The sequence below is a fragment of the Triticum urartu genome, chromosome 6, assembly GCF_003073215.2.
Source record: "Triticum urartu cultivar G1812 chromosome 6, Tu2.1, whole genome shotgun sequence".
Classification (NCBI taxonomy): domain Eukaryota; kingdom Viridiplantae; phylum Streptophyta; class Magnoliopsida; order Poales; family Poaceae; genus Triticum; species Triticum urartu.
In genome coordinates, this window is record NC_053027.1 from 324,952,872 (window position 1) to 324,974,195 (window position 21,324).

The following is a 21,324-nucleotide window of genomic DNA, read 5'->3' on the forward strand; positions in this document are numbered from 1 at the left end:
CCACTGTTGACATCCTCCAGCCTCCACGGGCTCTTGTTCATCCACCATTGACCTCCTCCAACCTCCACCTGCGACTGTTCATCCACGGGCTCCTGTTCATCCACCATTGACCTCCTCCAACCTCCACCTGCGACTGTTCATCCACGGGCTCCTGTTCATCCAGCCTCCACTGCGCGCTTCTCCACCGGCTACTGTTCAACCACACCTCTCAATGGGGTCCTGTTCAACCACCCCTCCACGGCCTATTATTCATCCAGCTCTCCACCGACTACTGCTCAACCAGCCCTCCAGCGGTTACTGTTCATCCAGCCCTCCACAGGGTCCTGTTCATCCAGCCCTCCACGGGGTCCTGTTCATGCACCGGCTCGATCGATCAGGGTCCTGTTCATCCAGCGCCAACGGCCTCTACTACAACGGGGTCCTGTTCATCCAACCCCCCACCGGGAATTGTTCATCCAAACCCCCCAACAACGCTCACTGTTCATCAAGAGGCAGCATCGATCGGCTTTAGTTAGCAGTAGTAGCGAAGGGATCACTAGGGTTCAGTTAACAGCAAGGGATCGATCGATCGCTCGGGTTCAGTAACGCGTAGCCTGCAGTGCAATCGCACAGGTTCAGTTAGAGCGCAACGCCTCGCACACACATGCGTATGAACGAGAGAAACGCGCATCGCTTGGCCCTCGACCACCCACCATAACTGGGAACTCCCCCAATATTTTCCTCGCCCTCGCTTCTACCACAGTTTTCTCCGTCATGGATGGCCCAAAGAATGGCATGCAGCTGCGTCTCCGGCCCGCCCAGGATGAAAAGCCCGTTTTCTGTAATCATTTTTTGTCATAGAAGTAGGACCCCACCACATCTATGATGATACTGAGTTTTGTCGCAATGATCGTCATAGAAGTGTCATAAGCATGACAGGAAAAAAATTTGTTTTGCCCAAAATGTCACGGATGTGTCTTTTTTTTAGTGCATCCATATGCATGTAATAGTCCAAGTTGCTCACCACTATGACCAGCCTAGCAATGTAACCAAATGCTCCTTACTCTAGCTTGTTATCTCCCCCGAAAACCCAATGCATGGAGCGCAACTACGCGTTGATCAGTCAAGATATCAAAGTCGGCTTGCATGCGAGTTAATACGCGGCCCTGCATGGTAGCTAAAACGGCATCTCTTAGTTGTTGTGATTAATTGTTGCGTTTAGAGATAGAAATCAGGGCTTTGATTGGAGGAAGGGCTGGTTAAGTTTCTCATTCTCCTCCAATCTTCTTGCACCTTGGTCCTGCTGCACCTTCTAACGTGATGTATTACACCTAGACGGAGGGAGTAGTACGAGACACGGTGGCACAATGACTTAGGTCGAATACAAGTGCCCAAAATTGTGTGCATGTTATAAATAGGATTCACTTAAAATAGTACGTGAGCAAACAGAGGGATCAATTGGACAGTGTTCATGAGCAGTAGCGAGATGTGTGAGGTAAGATACACCGCTGGCGCTTTTAATTTTTCTTATTAATTTCTCTGACTGATGGGACCCAACGTACTACGTGGAGAGAGGTAAGGTGACTACGGCTGCATTATTTTTGTACTACCAACACTGCTTTAAATCCCAAAAGACCTTACGACCAAAGGCACATGACACGATTATGATTTAAATCCCAATGACTCCCACGCAAAAAAACGGCATGCTTGTCACACGAATGCAGGAATGTATAAAAGGTTACTTTCCTCTTGTTAAACATAACGTGGGGGCAGTGTAGCTAGTTAGCCTGTTTGCTCATCAAACTTGAGGTCTCGGGTTCGATAACCGCACTTGAGCATAATTTTGTTGTTTTCTACGGTTTGCACTCTTCACACTCTCTCTCCACTATATATATACACGCTGAAGCATCAACGCTTGTAGTTGCTCTCTTCACACTATCTCACCCTCTCCAAATCTAAACAAGACTTCGTTGGACTCTCTCTCTCTTCCCTCACTGCTGGTCAAAGAGCCGACAGGATCCGTCCGCCGAGAAGGGAAGGAGGCTTAACGTTGTCGCCGTCGGTGAAGGAGGGAATCCACTACCGGCGCAGCTGTTCTCTTTCATCCAGCGGCGGCGCGGGAGGGCCTCCGACCCCTTCTTCCTCGCCGCTGTACATATTGTGGGCAGAACAGCCTCCGGTCGACCACCGAACCACACCCCAAGAACCTTAAGGTACAATTTACTTATTCCACATGCATTGCTCTAGCTGCATGCGGGCTTTTTCTGCTTCTGCACTCCAATCTTGGTGTTGGATCAAACAGGAAAGTAGTGGGGAAAGTTGTATAGCATGAATCTAGGACGTGTTTCAAAGAGGAAAGGAATGGGGGGGAGTAGTAGGGAAAGTTGTATAGCATGAATCTATTACGTGGTTCAAAAAGGAAAAGAAGGGGGAATGTAGTGGGGAAAGTTGTATAGCATGAATCTAGGATGTGGTTCAAAGAGGAAAGGAAGGGGGAAAGTAGTGGGGAAATTTGTATAGCATGAATCTAGGACGTGGTTCAAAGAGGAAAGGAAGGGGGAAAGTACTATAGTACAGACTGGCTATCTAGCACCTACGTTGGTCGAAAAGGGAAAATAATGACAACCGCAGTACGCACATCTGTAACGAATTGATCTTTTTGTTTTGGGGGACAAGGCTATAGAGTTTCAGTAGGACTAGATTTGTTGCGCTTACATAGGGAAAGGTGTCTAAAGATAACAAAACGGGGACCAACACAAATATGCTCCTTGGTTGTTTGTTCTTTGTTGCAACAGACTGTGCATCACCCCTGCATACATCGGTAGATGCACAAGGTGATGGTGAGTCCATTGTCACGTGCAACTCTTTAGTTGTTGTTAATCTAAGGCACTATTTGGTTAAAAAGTCCTAGGACTTTTTAAAGTCCCAACTAATAAGTCCCTAGTCCATACCTGCTTGGTTCCAAGGACGATACATGGACTATAGGTTATTAAATGACATACTAAAAGTCCATGTTACCCCTAGTAATGAACTAATAGAGATAAGGTGCGATGTGGGGCAGGGCAGGGGCAACTATTGGAAAAAGTCCCAAAAAGACTCTCCGTCGGGGTCCTCTTTAAATGCCCACTTTTAGTCCCTAAAATTCCCTCCTGTTTGGTTTAGATGGGATTGAAAGGGACTTTTTTTAGTTCCTACACCAAAAAGTCCTTGTAAACAAACAACCTCTAATAATGCCACTGGAAAATTGATGCAATGCCACAGTTAAAAGCAAATTACATGTTTAACAGATTTTATTATTAATATAATCTCTCTGTTAATATGAATCAATGCCACCATTTGAGAAATGCTACTGTGTTGCTTTATTTCCCAATTAGATAAGTTATGCTTCTTTTTGTTGGCTTCTGTGTCATCCACCATTACTGACCACTTGTTGTTTCCTTTGCACCTCTGTGTAAACAAGGTTATCTACTTCACCTTGTTGCTATTGTGACCTGTTGTTGCACTTCACAAAACACTGTTGTTTGAAGAGTGTTTTGTGTGCAGTTCAACCAAAATGTCACACCGACAAAGTTGCTTGATCTTAGTGGAACTGCACAAGAGGAGATCTTACTTCCAACCCGTGTTGGCAAATTTACTTTTGATATTCTTCTTGTGAGTTGTTTGAATTCCGCGTCATGAGAGGTCATTACTAGCCTTCTTTGACATGATTGTGTAGTGTGCTTTCATATGTTGTGCTACCTGTACGGTAATGTTGCTTGATTTTAGTGAACTGCACAAATGGAGACAAGACTTCCAATATGTATGTGCACTGTAATATCCCATTGAGGTAAGATAAGGATATTGCACAACTTTTGTCCTGTATTTTGCCACTTTCATCAGAAAATTAATGCCATTGTTTAGTGATATACTTGTGCTCCCTAATTGACATGCCAAATCTTACATTGAAGGCGAAGCTTGTCTGTTATTGAACCAAGTAATGAAGGGGAAGAACAAGCGGAAGAAAAACAAAAATAAACTCCCGGTGCTGTAATGAAGCACTGGAACTGTGATGACACAAGTAATGATATAGTTTTGGATCTTAATTTATTGCTATGGCTGGAACAAGCAATTGTTTTGCCACTGATTTGATGCCACTTTTAATGTAATATGTAATTATCTCTACTTGTGCAAACAGGGATCTTCTTTGAAGATACCATATATTTTAGTGGAACTGCACAAGAAGATGTTGGAAACATTAAACTAATCGAGGATTATATTGTAAGCATGGCAACCACAGTAGATAAGAACATATGGTTCTGGAGAAGTGCTTGATCTGTATGCTCTACACCATAACCCTCCTGACAAAGGTTGGTTACTCGCCCACGTATTTCATCCATATGATTGAGCTTTGTCATCTCTATTGGTGTTCTGCTACTGTTTAGATACTATCATAAGAAAGTTGTATTGTCCTTGAGAAGTGCTTCATCTGTGCTGTTTTAAATATTTCCTTTCCTTTTTTTGAGCAAACAGGGATGCTAGCATTTAGTTGTCCTCTTGTCTTTGCACAACAAGATCATCCTCCTTTGAAGAAGAATATGGAGTACGTGAAGTGACTAGTTCTGATTATGCCAGGATGAAGAAGCCATGTCTATCTTCTCATCAGAAGGAGCAGTTGAAGGATGGTTACATTACTCCCCACAACACCAAACTAACTTCAGCTCAGAAGGACTGATAGATCTCCATCTTTTTTGCTGTGATGCGCAAGTACAATGTTGTTCTAGGATTCTTTCTAGTGAGTTCCCGTTTTTTAAAGTGTGCTCTACATGGACCACATAGGTGCCTGTTTAAACTGTCAATTCATAGTATAGTTTGCTTTATACTAATCACTTATTTTGTATTTGTGCAAACAGGGGTGCTCAGCTTGATTTCAATGGGAACTGCACAAAATGTTCATGAATACAGCGAATCATTCATTTCCACCACAAGAAAGTAGGTGCCGATATGTTCAAGGCGTTGCAACATATAAAGGCGAAATCATACAAGCTACGCGTGAATTTGGTTGATTTTTGTGGAACTGCACAAAAAGAACAGCTAGTTTATTTAGCACGAGGTGCCATGTCAATGTACGAACTGATGGCAAACCCTGCCCATTCCACAAGCGTAGGCATTTGATATTTTGGAATGGGAAAACCTTGTCAAAGTTTCCTCATTGATGTATGCAAAATAACACGAATTTTACATTTTGGAATGGGACAACCTTCTCAAATTTTGCTCAATGATTTTAGCAAGAAGACATGCGTTTGATATTTTCAAATGGGACGCCCTTTGCTGTCAGCAGCATCAATTGATTTTTCTTTATTGTTTAGTTGTGAAGTAAATATTGGCTCTGACATGTGAATCATTGAGCCGCATAATCATCGATTGTTTTGAATGTTCTCTATGAATTGCCAGGCCTGTGTGTTTGATTGCAATGTACATGAACGCTAAAAAGCAGCTCAAACTCTTTGTACTCCCTTTATTCCTTTTTACTTTTTATATTAGATTTATTTCAAGTCAGTTGATTTTACATTGTGAATGTTCATACTTTTTTCTAAAATATTGGTCAAAGTAGAGATACTTTGACTGCAGACAAAACTTGTATGCAGACTAAAAAGGACCGGATGGAGTACATGTAAAACTGCTGCAAACAAGGTGATCACCTTGGGAATAATCCTAGTACGTATTATTTTGCATGTTCATCCAATGCCAGTGATACAAGAATTCAAACTAATCGAACTAAATTCATTCATACACGGTCGTATTTCATATAAACATGCCGGATTTCATTACATTTCATACATTCTTCACCTAAAAGGGGTGCACTGGAGGTATAATTAATTAACCAAATCTACCCACCTGTGTCCACTAAGCTGAATAGAAGCTTATTCTCCAGCGAATTGAGCTTCAGTGACTTAACTGCAGGTGCAGTTGCGTAGCTGACATGTGGCCCAAATGCATGTTGGGCCCACGTGTCAGTGACCCAACTGCACCAGCAGTTAAGTAATTGAAGCAGCGTCCTTCTCCAACATAGCTCTCCGACTCCACGTCGCCACCAAGAAGCTAATCGGCCGTCAATGGTCAACCCGCCTAGCTTGACTTCAACTGGAGGGTAGCAGCGGTGGCCTTACTTGGACTCGAGTGGTGGCGACCTACCATGTTCTACTCTTCCTCCTTTTCTGTGTGGCACGGCCTGTTGGCCGTGGGGCGGGGCCTCGACGGAGCCGGTAATGTCCTCTATCTCATTGCCGGTGGGGCGGCGCCTCGGCGGTGCGGGGGAAATCCTCCCCCTCGTTGCCGGAAAGGTGGGGCCTCGGCTGAGCCAGCGATGTCCTCTACCTCAGTCTTGGCGGGGCGGGGCCTCGGCGGGGTAGGGCCTCGCTGAAGCCGGCGAGGTCCTCCGCCTCAGTGCTAGCGGAGCGGGGCCTCGGGAGAGCTGGCGGTGTCCTCTGCGTCGTTGTTGGCACCGTGGGGCCTCATCGACACCAGCGGAGCGGGGACTCGTCGGAACCGGCATTGTCCTCTGCCTCGTCCCCGGTCTCACCAAACAATGCCTCGCCCGCTTCATCACCCTCTTTGTAGGCAGCCGCAGCCTCCGCCACCCGCGTGTGGTACCGCCAGCACTCGAGCTGGCCGTCGTGAGTGGAGCGGTACGAGTCGAGCAACGCCTCCTGCTCCATCCACTCCGCGGTGATCTGGTCCTCCGCCTACAGGTGCTCCTGGAGGAGATGGTGGTTGTAGGCGGCATCGGCCTCCGCCTCCCGGAACTGCTCCTGACACTTCTGCCTCACTGTGTCCATGTATTGGGCACGGGCCTCACCGATGGTCACGATGCAATGCACCGATGAGGATGGCGCGGAGGAGAGGGTTGGCACCAGATCATCGACTACCATGTTATCCATTGGGACATCGTCGTCCTCCAGCTGCCTGCCGGCCAGCTAGTCGGCAGCAATGGCTGCCATCTCCTTGTGGTATGTCGTCCGCCCGTCCCGAAGAGCACTAGAGCGCGAGTAAGCCATGGTGGGCAGTAGTGGTGTGGACAGGAGAAAGGGTATGCAGGCGGATGATTGCGGCTATGGCCGGCGCAGCAATTTATATAGCAATGGTGGACGGCGGAGGGACGGACGTGTGGCGCCAGAGTAGCCGCCTCGGCAACCGTGTATCATTAGTGTGGGCGGCAGACGGACGGACGGACGACACTTGTGTTTTTTGAAGGTGGAGCAATCGCCAGCACCGAGAAGCGGGGCGGGCGGCACTGACCGTTTCAGGCGGAAAGCGTGCGCGGGCTAGGGTGGCTGGCTTGGGTGGCTGGAGCAAGAAGACCAAAGGTTGAAGAAGCACTACATCCATTGGATGGACATCGTACGGTCATTAGAGCTAGAATCGTGCATATTGACTAAGTTGACAAAGCTCTCCGCCCCCGTCAACTTAGTAGGCCCACAAGTCAACCTCCCACTATACTAGGTCCCAGCTAGCAGGGGGTATTCATTTTTTTTGTGCGTAATAAGGAGGCACTTCCTTGCATGCGAAGATATAGCTAGTGGGTCCGAGCTGTCAGCAGCAGTAACGTTTTTTCGCAAAATACAAAGGCCCTTTAGGTGGGTTCCAGATGTTAGGTGGAGGAATCATTATTTTGCGCGTAATAAGGAGGCATTTCCTTGCATGTGGCCGTGGACCCAACTGTTAGCCTCTCCATGTACAGTCCACTTCAGATGCATGTCGGTCGTTGACCACATTGACCAGGACGCCCCGAGAGCACAAGGGCGGTAGACGACGACGAGGCCTAGGAAGGGAACGACATGGAGCCAGGGAAGACTCGGCAGTTGTTTCACATGCGGAGGGGAGTACAACTATATGAGGGTTTACTGGTTCGTCTGTCATCGCCGGAGAATAACAGCAGGTGTGGGTGAGTAGAGGGATGGCTAGGCACGTGATGGGAGTACGGTGGGGCGGTGAGGCCTGCACGGAAGCACAGCCGGCCGCGGGGAGGAGAGAGCAGGCAGTCCCGCCGACGCTTGTTTGAGCGGCTGGAGCAGGAAGAGCAGAGATTGAAGAAGCACGATGGCCGTTGGATGGACATCCAACAGTCACTGCTTCTGCGTGAACCTTATTTTAGGAAAGCCTCAAATCTATGGATGTCAGGACCCCGATTCCAAGTCACATCGATCTAGCCGGTAACACCTCATATCACATCGCGGCCTCATGCACGGTATCCCACGGGTGTCGCCTTACCATGGCCTGGAACCGTTTGCGCCTTTTGGCTCACGTATATGATAGTGTCGCTAGCATCCATATGACAGAGAACCCGGGCCGACATGGCTAGTCGTGAACCCAAAGCGGGACAGACCTATGGAGACAGGCATACGTGAATCACATCGAGCATGTCGGTCATCAGCGAGTGAATCCGGGCTGTAGCACTGGGCTAACAGGACTCCGGAGAACCCGGGCTGTAGCAGGCTAGGCAGGACTCCGGATGTCACCACGTGACATTTCCCCGTAGGGACAGACATAGGAACAAAGTGAAACACATGCCGGCCAGTCAAGTGTCCTAAGCAGTAGTGCTGGGCTAGCAGGACTCCGGTGAACTGGGCTGTAGCGGACTACTGTGGCTCGAGGAACACTAGACTACATTTCCCCATAAGAAAGGCTGCCAAGGATAAACAACTAGATTGTCGGATGCCACTCATACCAAGCATTTCAATCATACATACAATATGCCCGATATGAGTACATACAACATGGCATCACAACAAAACTCTACAACTCAAATACTTTATTTAAAGGCTCCAGAGAGCCATACATAACATGTTCATATAGGTAGGGGTCACATGACCCGACACTCAAGTCATACAAGCATACAAGCACAAGCGTAAGTAAATAGTCTGAGTACAGACACTAGAAAGCAAGAAGGCTTCCGAAGCCTGTCTATCGACATAGGGCCCTCCATGGCCAGGATCACCACCTGCGTGGCTAGTCACTCGTCGACATCAAGGTCTACATAAAACCCATCGGAGGGGGCGGTGTTGTCATCTGAAAACAATAAATAAGCAAACATGAGTACAAGGTACTCAGCAAGTCTTACATCAGAACCTAATATACATGCTCATTCTCAAGAAGGTGGTGGGGTTATTGCAGCAAGCTAGCTTTGACTCTTGGCTAGGCTATCCTACGGAACTCCACTAATAAAATAGTTTTCGCACACGAGTCCACTACTCACCAACACAATACTCCACCGGGGATCCTCCCTCGTCATCCTACGAGAGGGCCATCCTCGGTACTCACACTTATCTACAGTCTTTTAGTAGTAACCATTAACTTGTGTATGAACTGTATAGGCAACCAAGTAGTCCTTTACCACGGACGCGGCTATTCGAATAGATGATGTTAACCCTGCAGGGGTATACTTCTTCATACACGCTTTCACCACTTACCGCCGCTTACACGACATGTACTCGGCAACCTTAGAGCGGAAGCCCAACGAGGGTGTCGGCCACGTCCTACCTAAACACTTAAGTCCCTAGTCCAGGTTTATCGCCTATCCAGGTTCCATCCACAGGGAGTCCGGCCGAGGTTTCCCCATACGGCGCCAAACGATGTGAATAGGGTCCCGAGACGCCAAACGGGCGCCCGGCATACCCAGCCACGGTGTATCTACCGCAACATAGCCCACCCCTAGGGTCAGCGCTACGCACGGCCGCCAACACATAACCTACAAACACCAGAAACTATTTGCAACTCCTGGACAGAGTACTAGGGTGACTAAGAAGCCGAGAGGGTCCATTGGTTTCGGGCCCAACGTATGGTAGTAACTGCATCTTAAATCACACATATAGATCTCAGTTCTTATGGACGGCCTCAATGAAACAACCCACCATGTACTCCTACATGGCCTCTAATCGATACCTTTACCAAATCATGATCATCACATCCCTCACATTACCGATATAATCATTTCACTCTAGCCCATCACCCAAATGGACCAGACCTGACACAACTCTAAGCATAGCAGGCATAGCAAGGTAGGAAACACATACATGGCTCAATCAACTCCTACACATGCTAGTGGGTTTCATCTAGTTACTATGGCAATGACAGGTCATGCAGAGGAAAAGGGTTCAACTAGCGTAGCACACAGCAGTTTGAATCGCGTTGTCTTAATGCAGTAAACAAGAGCAGAAGTGAGAACATGGGTTTGTATCGGAATGATCAATGGTTGCTTGCCTGTTGTAGTGGTAGTAGGGTACTGCCCTTCAGACGGATACTTGGGGTTATCCTCGAAGGCAGAACCTACCACGAAAGATACACCGAACATAATCAACACATGACAATATGCAACAGTATGATGCATGCTATGACATGGCAAAATGAATGTGTCTTGGCCTAATGCAAGCTAAAACAGGATGGAATGAACTCATTTGAATCAAAGATTCAAATGTTAGCTCATTTAACATGGCCTTATTAGTGCATTTTTTATTCTGCTTAAACAGCAAGGTTAACTTGTTTTGTCATGCATGAAACCATTACAGATGGATAGATTGAATTTTTCTAATCATTTTTCATATATAACTTGTTTGATTTGGAGCTATGGTTGATTTTCTATGATTTTTAGAAGTTTTGGCTATTTTCTGGAATTTCCTATTAAAGAATAAATCCAGTAATTGAATTAATGCGTCAGCATGACATAGGTGTGACGTCAGCGGGTCAACTGGGTCGGTCAGGTCAAACCTGACTGGTGGGCCCTGTCTGTCAGTGTCACAACTAATTAACAGAATTAAATTAACACTAATTAGCTGTCAGTGGGGCCTGGGCCCACATGTCAGTGACTAAACTAATTAAATTTAGTAAAAACTAATCCTAAACTAATTAGCAGACCGGCCCCACCTATCATAGACTCAGGGGGTCAACCTGGGCCCACACAAGGGTCAAACAGAGTCAAACTCGCCGGCATCTAGCCGCCGGCGAGGCCAGACGCGGCGGAGCAGTGCGGGATTTGCACTCCGGCGACCAAATGGGCAGCGAAGACTATCTACGTGATGCGGGGAGGAAGCCGCGTCGAGTGGTGGTAGTGGGTGGAGCTGGGGAGGTCGGAAACGTCGCCGGCGACGAGTTTGGCGGCGGCCAAAGCTCGGGTGAGGTCGAGCTAGTCGCTAGGGGGCACGGCGAGGGGCGTGCGGGGGTGCTACGGGCTCCTGTGAGTGCGTGGAAGAAGAAGGCATGCTCGGTGGCGTCCCAACGTGGCTATGGCCACAACGGCGACGTGCGGTGGTGGCGGCGAACTTCGGCTTCGATGGCAGAAGTGGTTAGAGGACGCGGACAAGCGCGGGCAGAGGGGGAAACGGTGGCGGAGCTCACAGCGGTTGCAGGGGAGCGAACGGCGAGCTCGGGGAAGGGCTGGAGCGAGTAGGGCGGCGAAGAGGATCTCTGGTGGCCGGAGTTGAGAACGATCTCGGTGCAGCGTCTCCGGGGCGAGCGAGCGCTCGGGGCTCGGCCTACTTGATGTAGTCGACTACGGCGGTGCTTCTTGGCATGTCGGGGCAACGAATGGACGGCGGTGGCTACGGTGAAGCTTGTCGGCGGCGACGGCTGCGCTCGGCAGGAAGATGGGGAGAGAGACAGAGAGGGGGAGAGGTCACGGGGAGAGTGGGAAGAAAGAGAGGGAGACGTGGGGGTCGGTGTGGCACTCGTAGACGCCTCCAGGGCGTCGGCAGGAGCAGGAGGTGGCCGGCGTGTGGCGCAGGCGCCGGCCACGCGCTCCTCGTCCTCCTGGCGAGAGGAGGAGGACGACTAGCATAAGCCAGTGGACTGGGCCGAGCCGGGTGGGCTGGTGGGCTGCGCCAGGTAAGTCCCTGTTCTTTCTCTCCTTTTCTGTTTATTTATTTATTTATTATTTCTGTAACTTCAGGGCTTTATTAAAAATGCCAGGGCATTACCATAAATCATAAAATTAATCATGGCCACTGCTTAGAATATATCCAGCAGCAAACATTTTAGTTTATGATTATTTGAGCATTTAAAATATTTTACATTTAAATGCCCAAATGCAAATACCATAAGGATTAATCCAATGACCTTAGATGTCCTAGAAAAAAATGTGCACCATTTTTTTCAAAGGTTTTAACCCAAAGCAAAAAGGGTGGGCTTTTTAGAAGGGTATTCCAGGTTCATTGAAAAAGTTTTTAGTAAACCCTAGTTGTTCCAGGAGGGGTGCTGGGGGTTCTGTCATCCCCATTTAAAATTTAAAAGGAATTTAAACATGATGCACACTCTAATGCTTGAACTAGTTAGCGTGTGACAACTCACCCCCACTCAAAAGAATCTCGTCCTGAGATTTAGGATCCTCCGGAAAGAAGGTGGGGTACTCGAGTCGAAGACGATCCTCCCTTTCCCAAGTGGCTTCTTTCTCAGAATGGTGTGACCATTGAACCTTGAGAAACTTGATATTATGACGTCGAGTGGTACGCTCGGCTTGATCAAGGATACGAACGGGATATTCCCGATATGAGAGGTTATCTTGTAGATCAAGCGTTTCGTGGTCCACTCCACGGATAGGATCCGCGAAGCAATGCCTGAGTTGAGAAACGTGGAAGAAATCATGAACTCTGGAAAGATGCGAAGGTAGTTCCAATTGGTAGGCAACTTCTCCTCGTTTAGCAAGAATGCGAAAGGCTCCGATGTAACGAGGAGCCAATTTGCCTTTGATACCGATACGATGGGTTCCCTTTAACGGAGTAACCCGAAGGTAAGCCTTCTCGCCGACTTCATAAGTCATAAGCTTATGTTTACGATCATATTGACTCTTTTGACGAGATTGGGCGGTTTTCAATTTCTCACGAATAACGCGAACCTGTTCTTCTGCTTCCTGAATCATATACGAGCCAAAGAGTTGTCTTTCCCCAGTTTCTGACCAGTTAAGAGGCGTTCGACATTTTCGTCCATAGAAAACTTTGAAAGGAGCCTTTCCCAAGCTAGCTTGATAACTATTGTTATAAGCAAACTCCGCGAATGGAAGGCAATTCTCCCAACCCATTCCGAACGAGATGACAGAAGCTCGGAGCATATCTTCCAGAATTTGATTGACTCTCTCTACTTGACCACTTGATTGAGGATGGAAGGCGGTGCTAAAAGAGAGACGAGTTCCCATAGAATTTTGGAAACGTTCCCAAAATCGAGAGGTGAAAAGATTCCCACAGTCTGAGTTAATTTCCAATGGAACACCATGAAGAGACACTATTCGGGAGATGTATAAGTCGGCTAGCTGGCTATCGGTGATACTCTCACGAACAGGTAGAAAGTGGGCTACTTTGGAAAGTCGGTCGATCACGACGAAGATGGCATTATTCCCTCTCTTGGTCCTGGGAAACCCAGTGATGAAATCCATACTGATTTTTATCCCATTTCCACTCAGGAATAGCCAAAGGTTGAAGGGTGCCAGCAGGCCGTTGATGCTCTGCCTTAACACGACGACAAACGTCACAATTAGCAATGTATTGAGCGATTTCTCTCTTCATCCTAGTCCACCAAAACCTCTGGCGTAGGTCTTGATACATTTTAGTACTACCGGGATGAATGGTGAGAGGGGATTCATGAGCTTCCTTAAGGATCAGCCGCCTCAGGTTTCGTGCCTTTGGAACCACTAGGCGATTTCCAAAGTATACGACACCTTGATCATCAATGGAGAAACAATTCGCGACTGCTTTCTTAATTCTTCTCTTAATACGGGAGGTTCCCGGATCTACCTTCTGTACCTTGATGATCTGATCCGTAAGGGTAGGTTTCGCCACCAGTGTGGATAGGAATCCTCGAGGAACAATGTGAAGATTGAGCTTAGGAAATTCCTCGTGGAGAAGTGGTTGACTTTGTTGTAACATCATGTTGTTACAATAGGATTTACGACTTAGTGCATCAGCCATGACATTGGCTTTGCCCGGGGTGTAAGTTATTCCTAAGTCGTAATCCGAGATCAACTCGACCCAACGTCTTTGCCTGAGATTCAAATCCGGTTGGGTGAAGATATATTTCAAACTTTGGTGATCGGTGAAGATCTCGCAACGATTACCAAGGAGGTAATGTCGCCAAGTTTTGAGTGCATGGACTACAGCTGCAAGCTCTAGATCATGTGTGGGATAGTTTTCCTCATGTGGGTGTAATTGCCATGAAGCATAGGCAATTACCTGACGATCCTGCATGAGTATGCAACCTAGTCCTTGTCGCGAGGCGTCGCAATAGGTAAAGAAGTCCTTGGAGAAATTTGGTGGTACCAGTACGGGAGCAGATGTCAGGCGTCTTTTCAGTTCCTAAAAGCTGAACTCGCACTGTGGAGTCCACCGAACCTTTTATCTTTCTTGAGGAGTTCAGTTAGAGGTTTAGCAACCTTGGAGAAATTCTCGACGAAGCGGCGGCAATAGCTCGCTAAGCCAAGGAAGCTCCGGACTTGCTTGACCGTCTCAGGTGGAGTCCAATCAAGGACAGCTTGAACTCGCTTGGGATTGATAGCAATACCCTTACCAGAGATTACATGGCCTAGATAGGTCACTTCTGGCAACCAAAATTCACACTTGGAGAATTTGGCATAAAGGCGATGCTCTCGAAGTTTCATCAATACCAGCCTTAGATGTTCGGCATGCTCCTCTTCATTCTTGGAGTAGATGAGTATGTCATCGAGATAAACTATGATGAATTTATCCAAATACTCCATGAAGACCGAGTTCATTAACCGGGAGAAGGTGGCTAGGGCATTGGTTAAACCGAAGGACATAACGGTGTACTCGTATTGGCCATAACGGGTAACAAAGGCCGTTTTGGGAATGTCCTCATTTCTGATTTTGATTTGATGGTAGCCCAACCTCAAATCCATCTTGGAAAAGACTGAGGATCTAGCGAGCTGATCATACAGATCGTTGATCCTGGGAAGCGGATACTTGTTCTTGATAGTGACCAAATTGACAGGTCGGTAATCTACAACAATTCGATCCGTTCCATCCTTCTTCTTGACGAAGAGGATGGGGCAAGCCCAAGGAGAGGAACTAGGACGGATGAAACCCTTTTTCAAGGACTCATCGAGTTGGTTCTTAAGTTCGGATAGTTCTAAGGGTGCCATCTTGTAGGGTCTCCTAGAAATTGGAACGGTTCCTGGAACAAGGTCTATCACAAACTCGACATCCCTATCAGGTGGAACACCTGGCAGTTCTTCTGGAAAGACATCCGGAAAGTCTCGGACTACTGGAACATCTTCAAGGTCTGGAAGGGGGTTGGCATTTAGGGAGTAAAGCTGGCGCTTGGCCACTCGAGTTAAGACATTGACTGTCTTGCCCGATGGGTGAGTAAGTTGAACGGTTCTAGTGGCACAATCAATCTTAGCATAATGAGCTGACATCCAGTCCATACCCAAAATGATGTTTATGTCCGAGGACTTGAGAGCTATTAAGGATGCAAGGAAGACAAGTCTATCAACAAGAATTTCGTTCCCATGGCTTACTCTAGAAGTCTGCCATCTAGAGCCAGGGGTTTGAATTTCCATGGTAGAGGCCATGTCACAGAATGTTGTGTTATGCAATCGAGCATAGTTCTCGGATATGAATGAATGAGATGCTCAAGTATCGAAAAGAACAGATGCCGGATGGCAATTAACAAGGAGCGTTCCAAGGACGACGTTAGGATCCTCATGAGCCTCCTCGGCTGAAACATAGTTGACATGGCCACGTGTAGTAGTGACTGGCTTGGCGTAGAATGACTTTCCCGCTGGCTTACCACGGCCAACGGACTTTCTAGTCTGATTGGGGTTGTTGTTTTGAGGACACTCTCAGCTATAGTGACCCGGCTCTCCACACTTGAAACAAGTCACAACATTGGGGCATGGAGCAGCATTAGCAGCGGGGCCGCCATAGGGCTTGGGCGGTGCAAACTGCTGGTTGGGACGAGGCGCCTCAAAGGGTGGCCTCGGAATGAACCTGGGTGGCAGTGCCGTGCTTGGGATCCACACCCGGCGCTTCTGAGCTCCAGAGCCGGATGAAGAGCCAAAATCACGGGAGTGCTTGCGTGAAGCATCATAATCAGTCTGGCCTGTCTTAGCGCTGATGGCTTTATTGACCAACTTCTGAAAGGAGGTTCACTCGTGCAGACGAAGATCACGGCGAAGCTCAGGGCTAAGGCCCTTGCGGAACCTTGCCTGCTTCTTAGCGTCGGTGGATACCTCTTCAGGAGCATAACATGCCAGATTCCCAAATTCAGGACTATAAGCATCCACAGTCAGTCTTCCTTGGGTGAAATTGCAGAACTCCTCCCTCTTGCGATCTATGAGACCTTCCGGAATGTGATGCTCACGGAAAGCCTCACTGAATTCAGCCCAAGTAGTGATTTGGCCGACCGGGCGCATAGCTTCAAAATTTTCCCACCAAACGCTAGCAGGACTTTCGAGATGATAGGCAGCATAAGTAACCTTGTCGGCTTCGGCTATGTTGGCAGAACATAGCTTGTGGGTGATGCTGCGAAGCCAGTCATCCGCATCGAGGGGCTCGACGGAATGGTTAAACTTTGGTGGGTACAGCTTGATAAAGTCATTGATTGACACCAAGTCATTTCGCGGATGGCGTGCAGTGTTCTGCTCAATCCGCTCCAGTAAGCGGTTAGTCTCATGCTTGTTTCTTTCCGCCTCCAGCATCACTTCGGCCAGAGAAGGTGGGTGAGGCAGATTTTCACCCCTAGCTGCACTGGCTCCCCCTTGCTCCGGGGCAGCAGGGTTGTTGCGGGTGTTGACCATCCTAGGAGAAAACAAGACAACGGTTGAGGTAAAGGATGGCTCAAACTTAGCAAGGAAGTGCAGAATGTAATGGGTAACACGGAATGGAGAGATGTTCATCCGTATGTCATGGTAATATAAAACTGCCATATATATACCAACGGTCATACACACCATACATAGTTTATTACAAGCCCAGGCTACAGTACAACTATGATGAAAGATGTTACATCTCATCGGAGGCATTCCAAGCTCCTATACATTATTTGTCTACACCTCCGGAATTGATTACACACAGTCATATTCCACAAGTCTCGTAGGACAGTGGAGATACAACTATTACAATACTAGTGATACTACTACTAACTCAGACAGCTCTGTAGTAGTCCTCATAGAAGTCACCTCCATAGCCTGGAAGTTCAACGTGATCATCCGGGAACAGACGGTCCTGAGGAGCTTGTGGACCAAAGGGGCTAGGATGAGGTCTTGGACCAACAAACGGTGGCCTGCGGGGACCATGGGGTGGGGTGATGCCTCCCACATCACGCCAATCCACCATGTCTGGCAGAGCAGATCTAACAGGATACAGATCCCTTGTATCCATACATCCAGCTTGCACTGCAGGTGCAAACCGAGTCAATGTGGCCCAATGATCAGCACGGGTGTTGAAAAGCTCCAGCCTCAAGGCCTGATTCTCTCGGTCTTTATCCTCGAGCATCTCGGCAGTGGTACGAGTTAGTGAGTCCTCCTGAGTGGAGTCAGCATAGATAGCCTGGAGATACCCTTGCGCTCTCGGAAGTGAAGCTGGCATGTAACGGAAGTCGGTGTTCCGAAGCAGGCCAGTCCGGACTCGCATGATGGTCATCATGGAATAGGAAGCATCCTGCACAGCCATCTCAACAGTAACCCCGAGTCCATAGGAACAATGGAGGGGCTCGGTAGATCCAGGATAAGAAGGAAATATCCTGACGGTGCAGAAATATTGGCTTTGGTTAAAGTCTCGGAATTGCTCTTCGACGGTGTATTCGGGATACCAACGGTAACCCGTCTCGATCATTACCCGGACTAACATAGCAGTATGACCGGGCACGTCGAGGCACCGGGTCAGGCGAACCACTTGGTTTTGAGCACGAGTGGCCATTTGAAAGTACAATCACAATGCAAAGACATTAGAATTTCTAGGGAAAATTGGACAACATAACGGCTGTAAATGCTCAGAAAAAGATTTGAGACATCCACAACAATTTGCAATACCACTCAACAACATCATATCAAGGTTCTGATTCAACTAACAACATACTAGAAATAGTAGAAACTGAACTGGGGCTGGTAACAACAATCCTATAAGCTACTACGGATTAGTAACACGTGAACCTGACAGAAGAAGAGAGCCTAGTCCTTAACCCACGTTGAATGAGAAGAGAATGACTCAGATCAGAGGGCATAAGGTAAAGGAGTAAAAGAGCCTTACGTTCCCTCCCACAATCAATTCCCCTACATATAACTAAAGCATTTCTAGACTCAACATCGACCAGTTTGGCTCAACGAACCTACAGGCAGTCCGGCTCTGATGCCAACGTTGTCAGGACCCCGATTCCAAGTCACATCGATCTAGCCGGTAACACCTAATATCACATTGCGGCCTCACGCACGGTATCCCACGGGTGTCGCCTTACCATGGCCCAGAACCGTTTGTGTCTTTTGGCTCACGTATATGACAGAGAACCCGGGCCGACATGGCTAGTTGTGAACCCAAAGCGGCACAGACCTATGGAGACAGGCATACGTGAATCACATTGAGCATGTCGGTCATCAACGAGTAAATCCGGGCTGTACCACTGGGCTAACAGGACTCCGGGGAACCCGGGCTATAGCAGGCTAGGCAGGACTCGTGACATTTCCCCGAAGGGACAGACATAGGAACGAAGTGAAACCCATGCCGGCCAGTCAAGTGTCCTGAGCAGTAGTGCTGGGCTAGCAGGACTCCGGTGAACCGGGCTGTAGCAGACTACTGTGGCTCGAGGAACACTAGACTACATTTCCCCATAAGAAAGGCTGCCAAGGATAAACAACTAGATTGTCGGATCCCACTCATACCAAGCATTTCAATCATACATACAATATGCCCGATATGAGTACATACAACATGGCATCACAACAAAACTCTACAACTCAAATACTTTATTTAAAGGCTCCAGAGAGCCATACATAACATGTTCATACAGGTAGGGGTCACATGACTCGACACTCAAGTCATACAAGCATACAAGCAAAAGCGGAAGTAAATAGTCTGAGTACAGACACTAGAAAGCAAGAAGGCTTCCGAAGCCTGTCTATCTACATAGGGCCCTCCATGGCCAGGATCACCACCTGGGTGGCTAGTCACTCGTCGACATCAAGGTCTACATAAAACCCATCGGAGGGGGCGGTGTTGTCGTCTGGAAACAATAAATAAGCAAACATGAGTACAAGGTACTCAGCAAGTCTTACATCAGAACCTAATATCCATGCTGTTGGAAATATGCCCTAGAGGCAATAATAAAAGCATTATTATTATATTTCCTTATTCATGATAATTGTCTTTATTCATGCTATAATTGTGTTATCCGGAAATTGTAATACATGTGTGAATAATAGACACTAACATGTCCCTAGTAAGCCTCTAGGTAACTAGCTCGTTGATCAACAGATGGTCATGGTTTCCTTACTATGGACATTGGATGTCATTGATAATGAGATCACATCATTAGGAGAATGATGTGATGAACAAGACCCAATCCTAAACATAGCATAAGATCGTATAGTTCGTTTGCTAGAGTTTTTCCAATGTCAAGTATCTTTTCCTTAGACCATGAGATCGTGTAACTCCCGGATACCGTAAGAGTGCTTTGGGTGTACCAAACGTCACAACGTAACTGGTTGACTATAAAGGTATACTACGGGTATCTCCGAAAGTGTCTGTTGGGTTGACACGGATCAAGACTGGGATTTTTCACTCCGTGTGACGGAGAGGTATCACTGGGCCCACTCGGTAATGCATCATCATAATGAGCTCAAATTGACCAAGTGTCTGGTCACGGGATCATGCATTACGGTACGAGTAAAGTGACTTGCCGGTAACGAGATTGAACGAGGTATTGGGATACCGATGATCGAATCTCGGGCAAGTAACATACCGATTGACGAAGGGTATTGTATACGGGGTTGCTTGAATCCTCAACATCGTGGTTCATCTGATGAGATCATTGAGGAGCATGTGGGAGCCAACATGGGTATCCAGATCCCGCTGTTGGTTATTGACCGGAGAGCGATCTCGGTCATGTCTACATGTCTCCCGAACCCGTAGGGTCTACACACTTAAGGTTCGGTGACGCTAGGGTTGTAGGGATATGTATATGCAGTAATCCGAATGTTGTTCAGATTCCCAGATGAGATCCCGGACGTCACGAGGAGTTCTAGAATGGTCCGGAGGTAAAGAATTATATATAGGAAGTACTATTTCGAACATCGGGACAAGTTTCGGGGTCACCGGTATTGTACCGGGACCACCGGAAGGGTCCCGGGGGTCCACCGGGTGGGGCCACCTGCCCCGGGGGGGCACATGGGCTGTAGGGGGTGCGCCTTGGCCTATATGGGCGAAGGGCACCAGCCCCAAGAGGCCCATGCGCCTAGGGTTCAAGAAGGGAAGAGTCCCAAAGGGGGAAGGCACCTCCTAGGTGCCTTGGGGAGGAGGGATTCCTCCCCTTGGCCGCACCCCCCTAGGAGATTGGATCTCCTAGGGCCGGCGCCCCCCCCCCCTTGGCCCTCCTATATATAGTGGGGAGATGGAGGACTTCTTACCCCACGCCTTTGGTGCCTCCCTCTCCCTCTCCAATACCTCCTCCTCCTCCATAGAGCCTGGCGAAGCCCTGCCGGAGTACTGCAGATCCACCACCACCACGCCATCGTGCTGCTGCTGGAGCCATCTTCCTCAACCTCTCCTTCCCCTTTCTGGATCAAGAAGGAGGAGACGTTACGCTGACCGTACGTGTGTTGAACGCGGAGGTGCCGTCCGTTCGGCGCTAGGATCTCTGGTGATTTGGATCACGTCGAGTACGCCTTCCTCATCCCCGTTCTTTGAACGCTTCCGCGCGTGATCTACAAAGGTATGTAGATGCAATCCAATCACTCGTTGCTAGATGAACTCCTAGATGGATCTTGGTGAAACCGTAGGAAATTTTTTGTTTTCTGCAACGTTCCCCTACAGTGGCATCATGAGCTAGGTCTATGCGTAGTTCTCTTGCACGAGTAGAACACAATTTGTTGTGGGCGTTGATGTTGTCAACTTTCTTGCCGCTACTAGTCTTATCTTGCTTCAACGGTTTTGTGGGATGAAGCGGCCCGGACCAACCTTACACGTACGCTTACGTCAGACCGGTTCCACCGACTAACATGCACTAGTTGCATAAGGTGGCTGGCGGGTGTCTGTCTCTCCCACTTTAGTTGGAGCGGATTCGATGAAAAGGGTCCTCATGAAGGGTAAATAGAAGTTGACAAATCACGTTGTGGCTTTCACGTAGGTAAGAAAACGTTCTTGCTAGAACCCTATTTCCGCC